At 45.2% G+C, this 17069-nt stretch overlaps 1 non-coding gene across 1 annotated transcript; it reads right to left on the bottom strand.

Moving 5' to 3' along the window:
• Positions 1-274: 274 nt before the first annotated feature.
• Positions 275-380, bottom strand: LOC138381096 (U6 spliceosomal RNA). Its single transcript, XR_011233037.1, has one exon. It is a non-coding gene; the product is annotated as a U6 spliceosomal RNA (small nuclear RNA).
• Positions 381-17069: the final 16689 nt, after the last annotated feature.

Here is a 17069-nt window from a genome sequence, read left to right as displayed (position 1 = left end):
TCATCTCCAACCGACATGGAAGATAAAATCCTACCTTTTTAAGTTCCACAAAGGAAGTTGACATTTTCTCATTTCTGAGCTATGTACCAACAACATATGTGCACACAACATGCCATGTGTTGCTAAGCTCCATTCTCATTTCATAGATTACCTGACACAGATATCTTTGTAAAGAACATCACAGTTTCGATACTGAGTGCCACCCATTGTGCTGGACTCACACAGTTTTGGTGGAGCTAGTCAGCAAACAGTCAAATGACCTTCCAGAGATTGTGCAAAAATGGAGCGTCTCAGGAATGTGCACATCATATTGTCACAGGAGCCATGCTAACTGCTCCGTATTGTTTCGATTTTAGGATATATGCTGCCAGAGAAAGCACAAAGCCCCACCTCTGTATGTGGGTATCGATGAGTCATGGGTGAGGCTTAGCCCTGTTACATCCAACTACCCTAGTTTAGACTCAGAGGTTTCAGTTGAATGGCTTCTTTGTGAAGCAGAATTTGAAAATGTTTTAAAACCTTGAGGTAGAGAACCAAGCAGCTCAGGAGATTTTCATTATTATGGGGAAGAGATCACTTCAGGGCCAAGGGCAAGTTGGTGCCCACTACTCATATCATCCGATATGGACCATTCGCTACCTCAGAAAAGGTGCTACACAGGACACAAACAGACCTCAGGGTACAGAGCTGGTAACAAAGAAGAAAGGGAACTCTGATCTATTCCTGCAACATTGTTTGAACCTTTCTGATAGTTTAGAACAATCTCAACTAATATTTGCTTGAGAAAAGGGCTTCAAAGGATAACTTACCATGAAGGTTTAGACTAAGTCTAAGCCGAAATGTGGGTTCTACGTAAGGTTTGAAGTGCGGGGAGAAGGGTCACTTTGCTCACTATGTGTGTGGCTAAAGCTAGCAGGCCCAGCTGCAGAGCAGAGTCCTGCTGCTTTGGGAACAATGGCTGAGCACATGAGCATCTGTACGTGAACTAAAAAAAAATGTTACTTGGAAGTCTAAGTATGGATGACCATGAAGACTGAGGGATCTGAACCAGCAAAGGTGTCCTAGTACCAAAGGTCTTCATTACCGGATGGCAGATCAGTTTCCATAGCAACAATGCAGCAACCGAATCAAGGGAAACAACTGAATGATTAGAATGTTCTTTTTTTCCTCCTTCTGACTTATAAAAGAGGATCATCTTCCTTGCACTTTGGAACCCCTTAAGTTCTTTAAAATTCAAGGAGAAGGGTCTAGGACTGAGGTCCCCAACCCCCAGGCTGCAGGCTGCTGCTGGTCCGTGGCCTGTTGGGAACTGGGCTGCACAGCAGGAGGTGAGGGCCTTCGTCTCTATTTACAGCCACTCCCCATCACTCACATCACCTCCTGAGCTCCACCTCCTGTCAGATCAGTCACTGTCGCCCATCAGCCCCAGATGGGACCATCTAGTTGCAGGAACACAAGCTCAGGGCTCCCACTGATTCTGCATTATGGTCAGTTGTAAAAATATTTCATTATATATTACAATGCAATAATAATTCTGAAATAAAGTGCACAATAAATGTAATGCACTTGAATTATCCCAAAACCATCCCACCCGATCCATGCAAAAATTGTCTTCCATGAAACTGATCCCTGGTGCCAAAAAGGTTGGGGACCGCTGGTCTAGGAGATAGCCCCCAGGGTATGGTACAAGAGTTTCTATTAAACTGGACATTTCAAGACCCAAATAACGAATTAGAAGTATCAAGGATGTGACCTTATTCTTATCCCATGCGTAGGGGTTATACTTGGAATAAAATGGACAATGTTGAGATCCCTAAGGATAAAGGTCTTAAATGTCCTGAGGAAAAGAATCCTGCACCCTTTGCTACTTCTGACTAGGCTAGCCTTTTGCTTGATTCCCGGCACATGAAGTGGACTACCTCGCGGCCATTCCAGCACTACCTGACCCAAACTATGAAATCTCCCCTGATGTATAAGATGCAATAGTTATAATTATCTTATACCCCAATTTAGTATCAACTAGTCTTTTAATGGGTACACTTACGTATAAGACTCAATAGCAACAGCATAATCTTCTGCAGTCTGTCCCCGGCAATTTTTAGCAAAGACATCAACACTTTGCTGGAGCAGAAGACTGACTGTACTGGATGATTCACATTGTACAGCAAGCATGAGGGGTGTTCTAAAATAACAGAGAGATAACTTCACCCTTAGGAACTTTAATAAGGTTACTTAAACAACTAATATGATATACTTTACCAATTCACTATCTTGCCTGTCTGTGTAGAATTAACCATTTACATGTACTTGTAGACACAAGAATCCTGGGTGCTCAAGTGTTCACTTTTGTAAATTACCACTGAGGCTAAAAGAAAGGGATAAAAAAAAAAAAAAGCCTCCCGTCTCACTGGAGTATGTCATAGTAAAAGTTGCTAATTTATAGTCCTTTGATGGGCAAGAAACTATGCTGAGGTCACTTATCTAAAATAGGTCCAGATTTAAATGGAGAATTATCCATTCTTCCCTAGTCTAAATAGAATATATTTTAATTCAAAGTCAGGTAGGGGTCACAGAAGTAAAAGCTACCTACAGCCTTACATCAACAATATTAGTAATAACGGTAAGAACTGTACTCAGAGTACTTTCAGGTATCGATGATGAGAAGCATGTGCTGGGCACTGAAGTAAACGCTGTACACACACGCAGACACACACACACACACACACACATCTCACACACAGCAACCCTTGGTGGATATCTTTTGATCTGCCTTTTCATATCAGAAAACATATTTGGTGATCAATAATGTCCCCAAGGTCCACACCTAGCAAGTGGGAAGTCAGGAATTGTATCCAGGTTTCTGGGAGTCTAAATCTATCTCTTTTCCCTTTATCACCGACCTATGGCTCATCTTCATTCAAGGAAAAGTTTATCCAATGAAAGCTGTCTTTCTTCCCTCTGCCCATACCAATTAAAAATAAAAACACCAAAATACACTAGAAATGCAAATGGAAAAGCTGATGAATCCACACTATCTGGTAATAGCAATTCATAGTCACTTAAGGATAACCTAACATCAATATGCTTCAAAGAAAGCAACTTAAAGCAAAGACTCATTGAGTAATCCAAAAGACAAAATGAATTTCAGCTCCTATCTATGTGAAATACAGTATTTAAAGGAAAAGTATGTAAGAAGCAGGGGTTAGACAAATACTCTGATGGGGTGAAGAAGTTCATATTGAGTCATAAAGCAATCTAAAAGTTAAAGTTCATACTTCATAAAACTAATAAAACTAATATGAAACCCCTTTAGCTAATACAAAATCATATCACTGAAAAAAGATATGATAAAAAAACATCAAATTACAAACATCAGTCAATATTGTAAAAGAAGATGAATCCTTCTGTATACTGTTCTTTATATTATCCAGTCCAAATCACTGATTTTCTAACTGAACATTTCTGTTGACATTTTTCACTATACCCCAATAATTATAAGGTAATCTTCTTATTCACTTAATATTTCTGACTTGAGTGACTGTTACCATTCTAGAAAAACACTCACTTTTTTTAATAAAAGAACTAATTACTGTACCTGTCCAGGGCATCAACCGTATTTACATCTGCCTTTTCCTTTATTAAAAATTCTGCCACGTTCACGTTTTTTTGTTTCAGAGCAATCAAAAGTGGTGTGTCTTGTAGCTGTAACACAGCAAAAACAATTAGTAATGGACAAAATTAAGTATTTCTCAACTGAAGTGAACACCTTATATAAGATCCTAAGAATGTACATATAATACAGAAAGTGAATAAAAAAGTAGCCCCTTCCTTCTCAACCCTGTGCTTTCCCATGTGCTGCTCCTTCCCTTGGAAACACGCCGCCTCTGCCTCACTGCGTTAGCTCTGGTCATCTCCAAAGCTCACTTCAGACACTTACTGCTCCCAAGAATCTTTGCTTCTGTCACAGCATTTATCATGGTATATTGTAATGATTTTAGTGATTTTCATCTAAAAAGAGCTTCTTGTGGGCAGGGGCAGGATCTATTGTCTCTACACCCCCAGACCCTAAGATATAGTAGTGAACATTTGCAGTATTTTTATTGAGTTAATGATCTAAATATTACCTCTAGAGCAGTGTTTCCTAAACTATATTCCAAAGAATATTTGCCCTACAAGAAGTAATGTTCCCCAACAGAAAGTTTGCATGATCATCTATTGGTGAGAAATATTACAAAATTGTGCACTGTGTGTCCAGTATGAAAACAATCTTCTGAATTTGCCTAATCCCTCTTTGACAATACATTTTTTGTGGCAAATATTAACATTTGAGAAATTATAGATTGAGAGAGACAGGTTTGAAAGCTTTCAACAAAGGTGGAGGATTTTTCCAGGTGATGCCAACTCACTTGACTCTCTTCTATCAATGGTGACAAGATCCCAGATGCCAATGTCTGCCACTCCTGCTCAAGTGGGTCATTAAGGAAATGGACTTTGAATTAAAAGAGACAGGCTTCAAATGAACTTTGATTGTTTATTATTAAATGGTCCATGGAATTTCTCCTATTACAAGATCATAGATTTTTATCTCAGCTGTTAAAAAACTCAGTATGAAATTTTATTCTCAATGATAATTGTAATCCTGGGACCCTAATGCATATCTACCTTTTTAATCCATTTTCATTCTGGTTTCCCTTTTAGTTGTTACTTAAAGCTATTTTTATTTTAGGCAAAATATGAATCAGAAATAGAAATATAATGGTTTCTTAATAAAAGTTCTGCTACTGCCTATATGAATTATTTCTAGCATAAGTAAAGGCACTAAATTACTTGCATTTTTAAGGAATGATGCTGAGAAGAAACATATAACATCATCTATAATCTGTATAACCAATCCAACCATAACCATGATTAACCGAAAAAGGCTTATAGGCAGTCTAATAGGAAGACGATTATTTATGGTATATATTAAGAAAAAAGAGTTTTTAAAAAGCCACCTTCTGAATTCTAAGACTCAACCCTATTACTAAGGGAATAATATAAAATATAGGCTATATATTGTAAATAAAGATAACCTATCAAAAAGTGGCCAAAGGACATGAATAGAAATTTTTCAAAAGAAGACACAAGAATGGCCAAGAAACACATGAAAAAATGCTCAACATCTCTAATCATCAGGGAAATGCAAATCAAAACCACAACGAGCTATCACTTAACTCCAGTGAGAATGGCCTTTATCAAAAAGTCCCAAAACAATAAATGTTGGCATGGATGTGGAGAGACAGGAACACTCCTACATTGCTGGTGGGACTGCAAACTAGTGCAACCTCTATGGAAAGCAATATGGAGATACCTTAAACAGATACAAGTACACCTACCATTTGATCCAGCAATCCCATTACTGGGCATCTACCCAAAAGAATAAAAGACATTCTATAAGAAAGACATCTGCACCCGAATGTTTATAGCAGCACAATTCACAATGGCGAAGATGTGGAAACAACCCAAGTGCCCATCAATACATGAGTGGATAAATAAAATGTGGTATATGTATATCATGGAGTACTACTCAGCTATAAGAAATAATGGTGATCTAGCACCTCTTGTATTTTCCTCGATAGAGCTGGAACCCATTCTACTAAGTGAAGTATCCCAAGAATGGAAATAAGCACCACATGGACTCACCATCAAATTGGTTTCACTGATCATCACCTAAGAGCACATTTAGGAATAACATTAATCAGGTGTCAGGCAGATGTGGGTGGGGGAGGGGATGGGTGTATACATACAGAATGAGTGTGATAGGCACCGTCTAGGGGATGGACATGCTTGAGGCTCTGATTTGGGGGGTGGGGCTTGGGGGGCAAGGACAATATACATAACCTAAACTTTTGTACCTCCATAATATGCTGAAATAAAAATAAAAATTTGTTCTTCCCTCTTCTTGCCCACTTCATTCCCACCTATTCACCACCAATCTGCTTTCCTCAGAGTCCTCCTACAATTGATGGCTTGGCAGGTTGACCACTCACTAACACTCTCTACCTGAGAATTATCATCCCCACAGCTGAAGAGCTCCTGGTCTAAACATAAAAACTTTGGGGGGACATGCAAAAACCTCTTCTTGGTGTTTTCCCTGAGTTACATAATTGTCAAATTGGCCTGCATATTTCTGGTAGCTCTTCTTCTCCCTGTCCATTGTTCCCTTTTTAGCCTTGCCACTGAGAGGTAAACCATGTTCATAGCAACTAGTTTTTTAGGAACTTCTCAACTTCAAGATTTCCATTTCTGTGAAATGCATTTCTTTTGTTCAAGTTTTATGATAGAGCCCATTTCCAGGGTAAATTTGCTTTGCCATGTTGTTTTACACTAAATGAGAAAACAAACAAACAAAAACTTGGTGAGAAAAGAATTTGAAAAAAAATTTTACTTTTAGTGTTATCACAAATATTTACCCCAAATTCATAAAAGAAGTTTTACCCTCTAGTGCTTCTTTAAAAGTATCAATATTTCAAGTAAAACCTTAGACAGTTAAGGTATTTCAAAATATTTTCATTCAGGGAATGCTTGAACTTCCAAATATGTAAAATTGACCCTTATATATGTCAATGTTAAAACAAAGGCATTTCCAGTAGTTTGAAAATAAATACCTTGTTTGTCATTTCCAGAGTGGCACCATAAGCACGTAGTTTTGCTGCTATTGATAAATCCCCATTATAGGCAGCATAGTGGAGAGCAGTGTTGCCGTAGTCATCCACAACATTGGCATCGGCACCATGTTCTAAGAGCAGAATGACACATTCCTGTGCCTGGCATTGTACGGCCTGTCAGTATCAGACCAAGAAATAGATTGTAAATTCTAGGAATTCAATATAAACATTTCACAGGTTTCACTTATTAGTCATATTTCAATGAGATAAATTTATTTTTATTCTATGGGTTTAAAGAAAACCCATCTCATGCTGCAATAGTTCGCAGCTATATACCTTTATCAGAGGTGTCCTGTTTTTGCCGTCACAGGGGTTAAGGTCACAGTCTTTGTCCAGCAGGAAATTTACCACCTGTTCATCTCTGCTGGCACAGGCCAAATGGAGAGCAGTCCTATGAAAGAGTGAGAGGACTTTTTAGAAAATTGTAGGTTAGCATCTCAAACATATTCATGTAATTGTAAACATTAAATCTCATGGTATTCCATCTGTTTTCAAAACAAATTTAATTTTCTTGTGAAGGCAGAATATGTCTTCACTCTTAGTACTCACTGCATTAATGAAAGAGCAGCCTATCGGAATACAAAGACATTGACCTTTGGATTCATTTCAACTTGGGTTTGAATCCTCGTTTAAGCTGTCACTTACTGGCTATGACTTAGCTTTTCTGTGCCTCAGTTTCCTCACTATTAAAATGGAAATGAGAATAGTGGGGACACCTCCCAGGATGCCACTGTGATGCTTACATGAGAATCTACGCTAAGTGTTTTGAAGAGTTCCCAGCACAAATAACAGCTCAATAATTGTTAGATATTATAACGATTACTATGGCTACTACCTAACAATGATGACATTCTGATTAAGTAAAAATGATACAATAATACCTACCTTGTGGTAAGTTTGAAAGATGAGAGATACAACCGTATTTCAGTGATTCCAAGAAGCTCATTTTTTCACATTTTAACACCTCTGACATTGGAATGCCACTTGTAATTCATGATTTATTATAACTATAATTGGCAGCATTTTAAAAATTATCTTATTGATACATAAGATAATGGGGCATCACACAGTCCATGATGACTTACATTAAATGAACTTTGGTATATAGAACAGGTCTCTGGCAGTTCTTTTCATATGATTAGCATTTAAAGACATTTTAGTTTTTACTTTCCACCGTAAACATACTATGAAAAAAGAGGGCTGAAATAACAACAGTGCATTTTTGAAACAAAGTTAATTCTTACCTTGATTTTCAAAGAACTTTAAACCAAAGGAAATGCAGGATTCAAATGAATAGGTATGGCTTATTTTATTCAGTACTTAGATTTATAGAACGTACGTAAATCAGATATTCCCAATGACTAATATTAGTATTGAAGACTTATAAAATTTCAAAAGGGCGCCTGGGAGCAGGACCCCTCCAGGGTTTCCTCATCCCAGGTGCTCAGGAGCCCGCGGAGGGGAGAGAGCCGAGCCCCTTGGGCGACAGGAGGGCTCGGGCTCCCGCACGGCCCAGGAAGGGGGGCTTCTCCCGCACGCCCCCGGCCCGCGCCCAGCCCCGGGCTCACGGTTCCTATCACCTGTGCTTCTTGTCTGTCTCATTCAGCAACTCTCTGTTGCGGTAAAAGATCTTCTGCACTTTCCGGAGTTCGTGCCGGTAGGCAGCTCTGTGGAACTTCCCCATCTCTTTCAACCGGAGGTCATATCCTCGGGTTAAAAATGCGAAGCCACACATCTCAGTCGGGGGAAGGTGGGTCGTCCACGAAGGGGCAGGGGCAGGGGAAGGGGGAGGGGCAAGGACAGACGAGGTGGGCCCCATCCTGCCGCTCAAGCCGAAAGCTTCTTTCGGGTGGAGCCTTCCGGGTCCGCGGACACCTCAGCTCCTCCTCGCGTTTCCTCCGCCTCCGTAGCCCAAGGCTGGCAACCCGGTCTGGCCGACACCCGCAAGGAGCAAGCTCCGCACCTTCGTGCCGGTCAGACCAGTAAAGGCCAAGTCAACCGTCAGCGCCCGCGCTGCACCTCAGCAGGCGATGTCGCCGCGCGTGCGCACAAAGACCCACGCGCCGCGGCTAAGGAATTCTCTGGGGCCGTTGGCGTAGCCGGCAGGTGGCGGCTGCGGCGCGGGATGGCCCGGCTCTCCGCTGGCTGCCTCGGGGCCCCCGCGCGCTGCCCGCCGGGCCCGAGACAGCAGCCGCGGAGCACGCGAGGAGGGTTCCGGGACGTCCTTCTCCACCCTCGGCGCAGGCAGGTGCCTCTCCACGCCCGCTCTGTCGGCGGGGAGGAGCGGGCAGGGCGCGGACGGGCCGGGCGGGCGGACACCGCGGCTCAGCGCCTGCTCCTCACACGCACGTGGAGCGAGAGGCCAGTGGGCGCGGCGCCCTCCTGCGATCCAGGCTGAGCAGCCGCTTCCCGCCCCTGTGTGTCGCCGCCACCGCCGGGCTTGGCCGAAGTCGAGGCCTCTGGCACCGGGTTCCGAGCTGCTGGGGTCGCAGGCGATCGGAGGTTTCCAAGCCTCCGCGGCTCGCGCTCAACCTGCGGTCCCGGCTCCAGCTGTGGCGTCAGCGCGGGGTGCTGGGGACCCTGCAAAGTGCCAGGAAGCAGCGGCTCGGTCCCGATCCCCCGTGGCTGCCCGGTGTCCTGTGTCGCCGCCCCCACGCTCCAGCTGCAGGCCAAGGAGGAGCGGGCCCGGGCCGAGGTCGCCGCACAGAGACGCGACAGGACGCCCGGGGACCCTGCCGCCAGGCCGGCCCCACCCCGCTGGCCGGAGGGACCGAGGGCCGAGCTGCACCAGCGGCGACTCAGGTCCGCAGACTCCGGAGCGGACCATGGAGTGGCCCGAGTCCCGCCATAGCCGGTTCCAGCCAGTTCCAACCGGCCCCTGCTCCCCGTTTGGGGACGCCCGGCCCCGCACACTCATCATTTCCCGGCCTCCACGTGTCCCAGCGTCCTCTCTACGGCTCCTGCGACCACTGCAGGCCACAGCGCAGGTGACGGCGCAACAGAAGCTGTGGTGGAGGCACCTGGGGACTCCCGGAGAGGCGAACCCCGAACCTCAAGTGCTGCAAAGCAACCCACAGGAGAGTGCAAAGAGGTTAAAGGTCACCTCCTACTTCCCCCGCCCGTTTGAATGTACTGTTCACGGGGACCCGCCCCGTCGCCCCTGATTGGATAGGGTTCCAGGCCCCGCCCCCTCATCTTGACTGACAGGTGAATTGATGGGGAACTGGAATTTGCGGAGACTGACTGACAGGTTGTAGCCACAGCCTCTCTAAGGCACAGCTCCCTCCCTGCGCCCTGCTCCTTGGATATTTGCAATTCAGCGGAACTTTCTGCACATTGGTAGAAGGGGTATTGTTGCCTCTTCCTCACCCAATGGGCTGTCTGTCCCTGCTTCTTCCCCCTAGAAGTGCTCACAAGTGTGTGCAAGGAGTTCCAGACTCAGTGTCCAGTGGACACTGTCGCAGAGCAGGAGGGGACCCAGACCAGGCCAGACTGGAACAGGACAGAGGGCCTGATGTTCTCCTGGGGTCGGGAGTTTGGGATGAGGCATGGCCAAGGCTTCCTCCCTACTCTCCTGTCCTCTCCTCACAGTGAGGAAACAAAACTCTCCCTTCCAGTCAGTTTTCATAAGCTTCTGACCTAAATAAACTGTCAAATTCATTAACCCTTTCTCCAGGAGAAACCCCAAACAAGTCTTTCTCTGAATCTGACCTACACAGATATTCTTCATATTGGAAATTATTGATATCACAGCCTGACCGCAGCGACCCTATGCATGCCACCACCAAAACGCTGTCAAGAAAACGGACCCAGCACCAGAGCTACAACCTCAGAAAGCACCGAACCCCACCAACCGCATCTGCACGTGGGACCTGGGGACACAGCAGCGGGGTGGGCATAGGCGGCGAGGAGGTTGCAGAGCCAGATGCGGGTGGGGAGCAAGGGGCGGCTGGTCAGATGGGGGCCTGGGCCCCGCAGCAGAACTGTCTCTATGGCCCGGGGCCCCGGAAGGGGGACGCTGGGGGATCAGTACAGGTTGCGCGGCGAGTCTGGAGCTCTGCGTGGAGTCGGGGTGGGGGGGGACGGGGTATTGGCACTGCTGGGGCCCGGGGCGTGGGGATTTGCTGCTGTCGGTGGGAGAAGCGGCGCCGGGAGGAGAAAGTGGGGTTGGGGGTTGGGCGCAGCCAGCGAAACTGTGTATGGGGGAGGGGCGTCGGTGCGTGGGGGGAGGGGATGTAGCGCCGCGCGGGGTGAAGTTCAGAGCGTGGCTGGATCGTTCAGACTGAGGGTGGGGGCGCCCTGGAGGGAATAAGGGGTTCCCTGGCCGGGTTGTGGGTGCAGGCTGGGTGTGTTGCAGGGACCCAAGGCGACTGCGGCTACTTAGGGAGCTGGGAGCGGGGTTAGAGGGAAGGGGCGTGAGGGGCGCAGAGCGTGCGCGGTGGCCTGCAGCGGGGACGTGGACAGCCGTGCCTACCAAGGGCCTCTCCTCCAGCCCTAGTTGCTGGGGACGTCGTCCTCCGAACGCTGCGCAGGGACCACTCTGCTCTCAGCGCCTAAATTCACGGAGAAACATGAATGGATAACGACAGAAAACGGTATTGGAAGAGTGGGCATCAGCAATTTTGCACAGCGATCTTTGGGAGATGTAGTCTGCCTGAAGTTGGGATAAAATTAAACAAACAAAATGAGTTTGGTGCTTTGGAAAGTGTGAAAGCTGTTAGTGAACTCTATTTTCCTCTGTCAGGAGAAGGAAAATAGAGTTCACTAACAGCTTTCACACTTTCCTCTTGCAGAAAATCCAGGATTTGTCAACAAACCTTGTTATGAAGAGCTTGGTTGATCAAGATGACCCTGAGTAACCCTTCAGAACTAGATGAAGTAATGAGGGAAGTGGGATCTGTGCATAGGTTTCTAAAATCTATTGAGGAGTGGAATTGGAACCGCTAAATAAAGCAGTATGCAACAACTTAAGCCAGCATTGTTGTCTTAAGTTAGTGGTGGACAGAAGACTTAAAATAGCAACTATTCTCAACACTACTAGTGGAAGAAAATACCCCTTAACTTTATAATGGTTGCAGATTGGCGGGCGAGGTGGCTCACACCTGTACTCCTAGCACTCTGGGAGGCCGAGGCGAGAGGATCGCTTGAGCTCAGGAGTTCGAGACCAGCCTGAGCAAGAGTAAGACCCCGTCTCCACTAAAAATAGAAAGAAATTAGCCAAACAACTAAAAATAGAAAAAAAAAATTAGCCGGGCATGGTGGCCTGTGCCTGTAGCCCCAGCTACCCGGGAGGCTGAGGCAGGAGGATCGCTTGAGCCCAGGAGTTTGAGGTTGCTGTGAGCTAGGCTGACGCCAAGGCACTCTAGCCCAGGCAAGAGAGTGAGACTGTGTCTCAAAAATAAATAAATAAGTAAATAAATAATGGTTGCAGATAAACACAATATGCATCTTTTGCACAATACCCTATGATTTTTAGATGAGGCTTTAGTATTCAGAATTCATGAAATTATCCGTGGCAAAAAGTATTTATAAAAATTATGTAATTCGAGGACAACATTGTTATCGTAAGCCTTGTAGAACATTGTAACTTGCTTACATCACTACCTGAATTTGCGTCAAAATACTGATCTTTCTATTGGAAATCACTGGAAGTGGAGAAGGTTTTCTGGGTTGTATAGTGTCAAATGAAAAACCATACTATCTTAATTTTGCAATATACTGCATTTGCTGATGCTGCTTTTATACAAACAACAGCTTTGCAGCAAAATAATAAAATATTCAACTTCATTTAAAAAGTTATTGCTTATATAAGTAGAAAACAAGTTATAATTTGTTTGCAATGCTGCTTCTTTTACTATCTTTTTTTTTTTTTTTTTTTTTTAGACAGGATCTTGCTCTGTCCCCTGGAACTCCTCGGCTCAGGTGATCCTCTTGCCTCAGCCTCCCAAGTAGCTGGGACTACAGGTGTGAACCCCTGTGCCCAGCCTCCGCTTCTTTTATTTTCTTTCAGCAGGTTTCATTTCCTTCCCAGTTTAAAAGCGTATATTTAATATTCTGTCCTTTTTTTTTTTTCATTGAGAAAGGGTCTCGCTCTGTCACCTAGGCTAGAGTGCAGTGGTGTCACCATAGAATCTGAAAAACCCTTCAAAGACCAGTCTTAAGATTTGCAACAGCAATGTTATCTATAGAATCACAAGTCCTGGGATTTATGACAGCAAATGTTATCTGCAGGAGTAGTGGGAAGGAGTGACTAGTCTTGCACCTGTCACAGAGGATGGTGCCATTAAGTCAAGACCAAAAACAGCAGCAAGGGAGTTAGGGAACAATGGCTGGTTAACTTCTGGCTATACCTATACTTTTATAAAAATCAGACTGTGATTACTGTTTATACCTTGTGGCTCTACGTTATTTTCATATGGATGGTTCCAATATTGCAGGGCTCAGAGTGACTAGACCACTAACAGGAGAAATTTCTCAAGTCTGCCTGCCTGAGAATTTTGGGGCCAGGGATTTTAATGATAGTTTGGTGGGCAAAGGGCCAGGGAATTGGGTCTGCTGAATAGCTGGGGATGAACCCATAGGTTTGGGAAGCAGAAATTTGTTGTGCTGAGGCGGTTGCTAGGTAGAGAGTTGCAAGATGTCTTCAGTCAGTTCCTAAGTATGGAAGTACGGCCCCTGGTCTGGTTGGCATCAGCTGGTCCACTCAAATGCAGGAATGCAGAGTCTGGAAGATATCTCAAAAACCAGTCTTAGAGCCAGGTGTGGTGGCTCACACCGTTCTGGAAGGCCAAGGTGGGAGGACCGCTTGAGTTCGGGATTTCGAGACCAGACTGAACAAAAGCGAGACCCTGTCTCCACAAAAAGTAGAAAAATTAGTCAGGCATGGTGGCATGTACCTGTGGTCCCAGCTACTCGGGAGGCTGAGGCAGGAGAATTGCTTGAGGTTACAGTGAGCCATGATGACACCACTGCACTCTAGCCAGGGCAACAGAGCAAGACCAGTCTTAGATTTTACAATAGTGCTGTTATCTACAGAACTGATTAGGGATGATATAAATCTTGTGACAGCCACGGATAAGTGACTCCTAAGCACTAAGCAATGAAAGGAAGGCAACCTATGAAACAATGTCTGGTTCACTGTAGCTATGCCTATACTTCTGCGGAAAGCAGACTTCTACCACAGTTCCTGCCTTATGTTGCTATATTAGTTTAATACAGGCAGTTTAATAATGAAGATCAGCAGTACACATGGAATTGGTCTTCTCTGGGTCACTTTAGTGGAATAAGGCTAATCTCTAATCACAGAAAAAAAGGTGGTATAACTCTCACCCAATAATTACATTGCTTTAGAGTTTGAATTATTCATTTTCACAGATGCTAACAGACTTCAGGTCCAGTTTCCTGAACCTTTCCACCTTATCTTTTTCTTCAAGGTGGAGGGATCCCTGGGCCAGGACCTTGACTGCTATCCTTGTACCTATGGAAGGGTGCATGACCCTGTCCTGTTTGGAAAACCCATCCTGCTCTCTTTCCCCTTGATGTGTAATTAGGGTTGGATCATCTCCGTGCTTTGCTCACATTGTCCTTCCTCCCTCTGGAGTTGAGGAAAAAGAGGCACGTTTAAGTCATTCCTGTGTGTTTGTGAAACAGGCATCAGCAGACAGTCATTTCACCGTCTAGAATTAGGCTCACACATGGTTGAGAGATCAGAGGCCCTCAGGGGGAATATTGCTGAACAAATCACAGGTGATTAAATTTTCTGAAGAACAGCTTCCTACCTAAAGGAGAGTGGGAAAGAAAGGGGAGGAAGCCAGTAGGTTTCTAACCAATTATCCAGATCCCAAGGGGTTGGGGAGAGTCCCAGAGCCTGGGGAGGCCACTCCTTTCTATACTGGGCTTTGCTCTGCAGCCTTGAGTTGATTTCAGTTAATTTCAGCCCTGCTGTTTTGTCCTGGGGGAGAGAGTGCTGGTTTAAGCCATTGTGACCTGACTGTTCTGCACCTAACACATCAGGAGTGCTGACCCTGGGCTGAGAACTGCTGCAGCAGAGATAAACCTGTCCGCTCCCCCACCTGATGTGTGCACAGTGGGGTCATAGGTTCAAGTCTTGTCTGAGAGCTGTGAATTCCCTCCCTCCCCCAGGCTCCTCAGTGTCATTTTCTTTTTTTTTTTTTTGAGACAGAGTCTCACTCTGTTGCCCAGGCTAGAGTGAGTGCCGTGGCATTAGCCTAGCTCACAGCAACCTCAAACTCCTGAGCTCAAGCGATCCTACTGTCTCAGCCTCCCGAGTAGCTGGGACTACAGGCATGCACCACCATGCCCGGCTAATTTTTTCTATATATATATATTTTTTAGCTGTCCATATAATTTCTTTCTATTTTTAGTAGAGATGGGGTCTCGCTCTTGCTCAGGCTGGTCTCGAACTCCTGAGCTCAAACGATCCACCCACCTCGGCCTCCCAGAATGCTAGGATTACAGGCGTGAGCCACCGCGCCCGGCCCTCAGTGTCATTTTCTTGTCTTTCCACACTGGGGCTATCACAGGGGGAGGCCAAACAAAAAAAGCTCTTCTTTTTTGAGTGAGGAACACTGCAGAGCTCATTGGCATACATTTCAGGAGACTTGGGGACGCCAGCGGTGTTGTTCCTGCCTCTTTGGGTAGCCTGTACTGCATTGTGGAGGAGTCAAGTCTGGGAAACTCAGCCATGATGTTTGTGTCACGTTAAGAAAGAAGAGTCCAAGGGGAGGTTTCGACTCTTCCTTAAACCATCATTTTTAATTCTTTTTATAGAGATGCCACACTCATGCAATGATTTTTGTGTGTTCAGGAATACCACTAAAAACCTGTGGAGGGTTAAGATAGGGAACCGAGGACCAAGTACCTGTTTAATGGTAACTTCCTGCTCAATAATCATTGCACAATAAAAAGCCACAGAACTTGCCTAACTGGGAAAGGGGCTGTAGGAACAAAAGAACTTTCCTTTTAATATTTGTTTTGACTCTAATGAAAAGAGATGGCTTACTAATTTCACAGAAAATCCAAATCTACCGCTGTATTAGGGTAAAATTTGCGAAAAAGATGAACATTAAAAAAAATCATTTAGGGCCAGACACAGTGGCTCATGCCTGCAATCCCAACACTTTGGGAGGCCGAGGCAGGAGGATGGCGGGAGCCCAGGAGTTTGAGAGCAGCCTGAGCAACATAGCAAGACCCTGTGTCTACCAAAAATTGGGTTTACTGTTTGCTTGGTCAGGTGGAAGAGCCACTCCTTATTCATTTGACTGGGAACACTATCGTCTGAGCTCAGCAATGGAGGCCAAGTACAGCAAATGGTATAAGTTCTCCTGAAGTTCTCGCTGTGCGTCCTCTCTTTAGTAACTTCTCTGCCAGGCAACTTGGCACTTCTACTGCCACCTTCCCCTACTCCAAAATAGCCAAGCAATAGTCACCTCCATTGTGAAACCTGAACAAGGATGGGAACACTGCGGGGCTGTGGGGCCACACTGAGACAAGGCAGCCTTTTCCTGTGTGGCAAGTTTCTTTTCAACAGCTTACTTCTCATAAGATTCCTTAACTCACATGAGATTCCTTGTGGCAAGTGTCCTACTCTGAAACGACCGTATCAGATAGGGGAAATTTAACCTGAGGCTTCTGCCTCTACTGTCACATGACAGCATTCAGAAACACATGCCAACAGCCCAAGAGCAAAAAGTGTTGGGCTTGGGTTAGCTGAAGCCTCACTCAGAGAGCCAGGACGTAGAATTGGAGATAACGTAAGAACACACAACTCCTCCAGTAAGGCCTTAAGACAATTCCGTATTCTAAAAAAAATAAAAGTGGGCTGGGCACAGTGGCTCACGCCTGTAATCTCAGCACTTTGGGAAGCCCAGGCGGGAGGATCTCTTGAGGGTAGGAGTTCTAGACCAGCCTGAGCAAGAGCAAGACCCTGTCTCTACTAAAAATAGAAAAATTAGCCACGTGCATGCCGGTAGTCCCAGCTACTTGGGAAGCTGAGGCAGGAGGATCACTTAAGCCCAGGAGTTTAAGGTTGCAGTGAGCTATGATGGGTGGCAGAAAAAGGCAAACCCTGTCTCAAAAAAAAGAAAGAAAGAAAGAAAGAAAGAAAGAAAGAAAGAAAGAAAGAAAAAGAAAAGTGGTGGCTTTTCTGGCTCATGAACACATGAACAGCCTTTGGAACTGTGCTACTATTTCCTCTCTTTGGTGTTTATTGGGCTCTTTGTGAAGCTTCAAGAAACTTTCATGCTCAAGGCCAATAACCAGGCTCTCAGCTTTGTCCTGTTCACCTCCCTCACCCTGTCCTTCCAGTGTCCTTTACCCACATTGGCCACCCCAACATAGTGT

Source organism: Eulemur rufifrons, chromosome 2 (assembly GCF_041146395.1).
Source record: "Eulemur rufifrons isolate Redbay chromosome 2, OSU_ERuf_1, whole genome shotgun sequence".
Taxonomy (NCBI): domain Eukaryota; kingdom Metazoa; phylum Chordata; class Mammalia; order Primates; family Lemuridae; genus Eulemur; species Eulemur rufifrons.
Note: the sequence above shows the minus strand (reverse complement) of the source record. Positions and strands in the feature narration are given on the sequence as shown.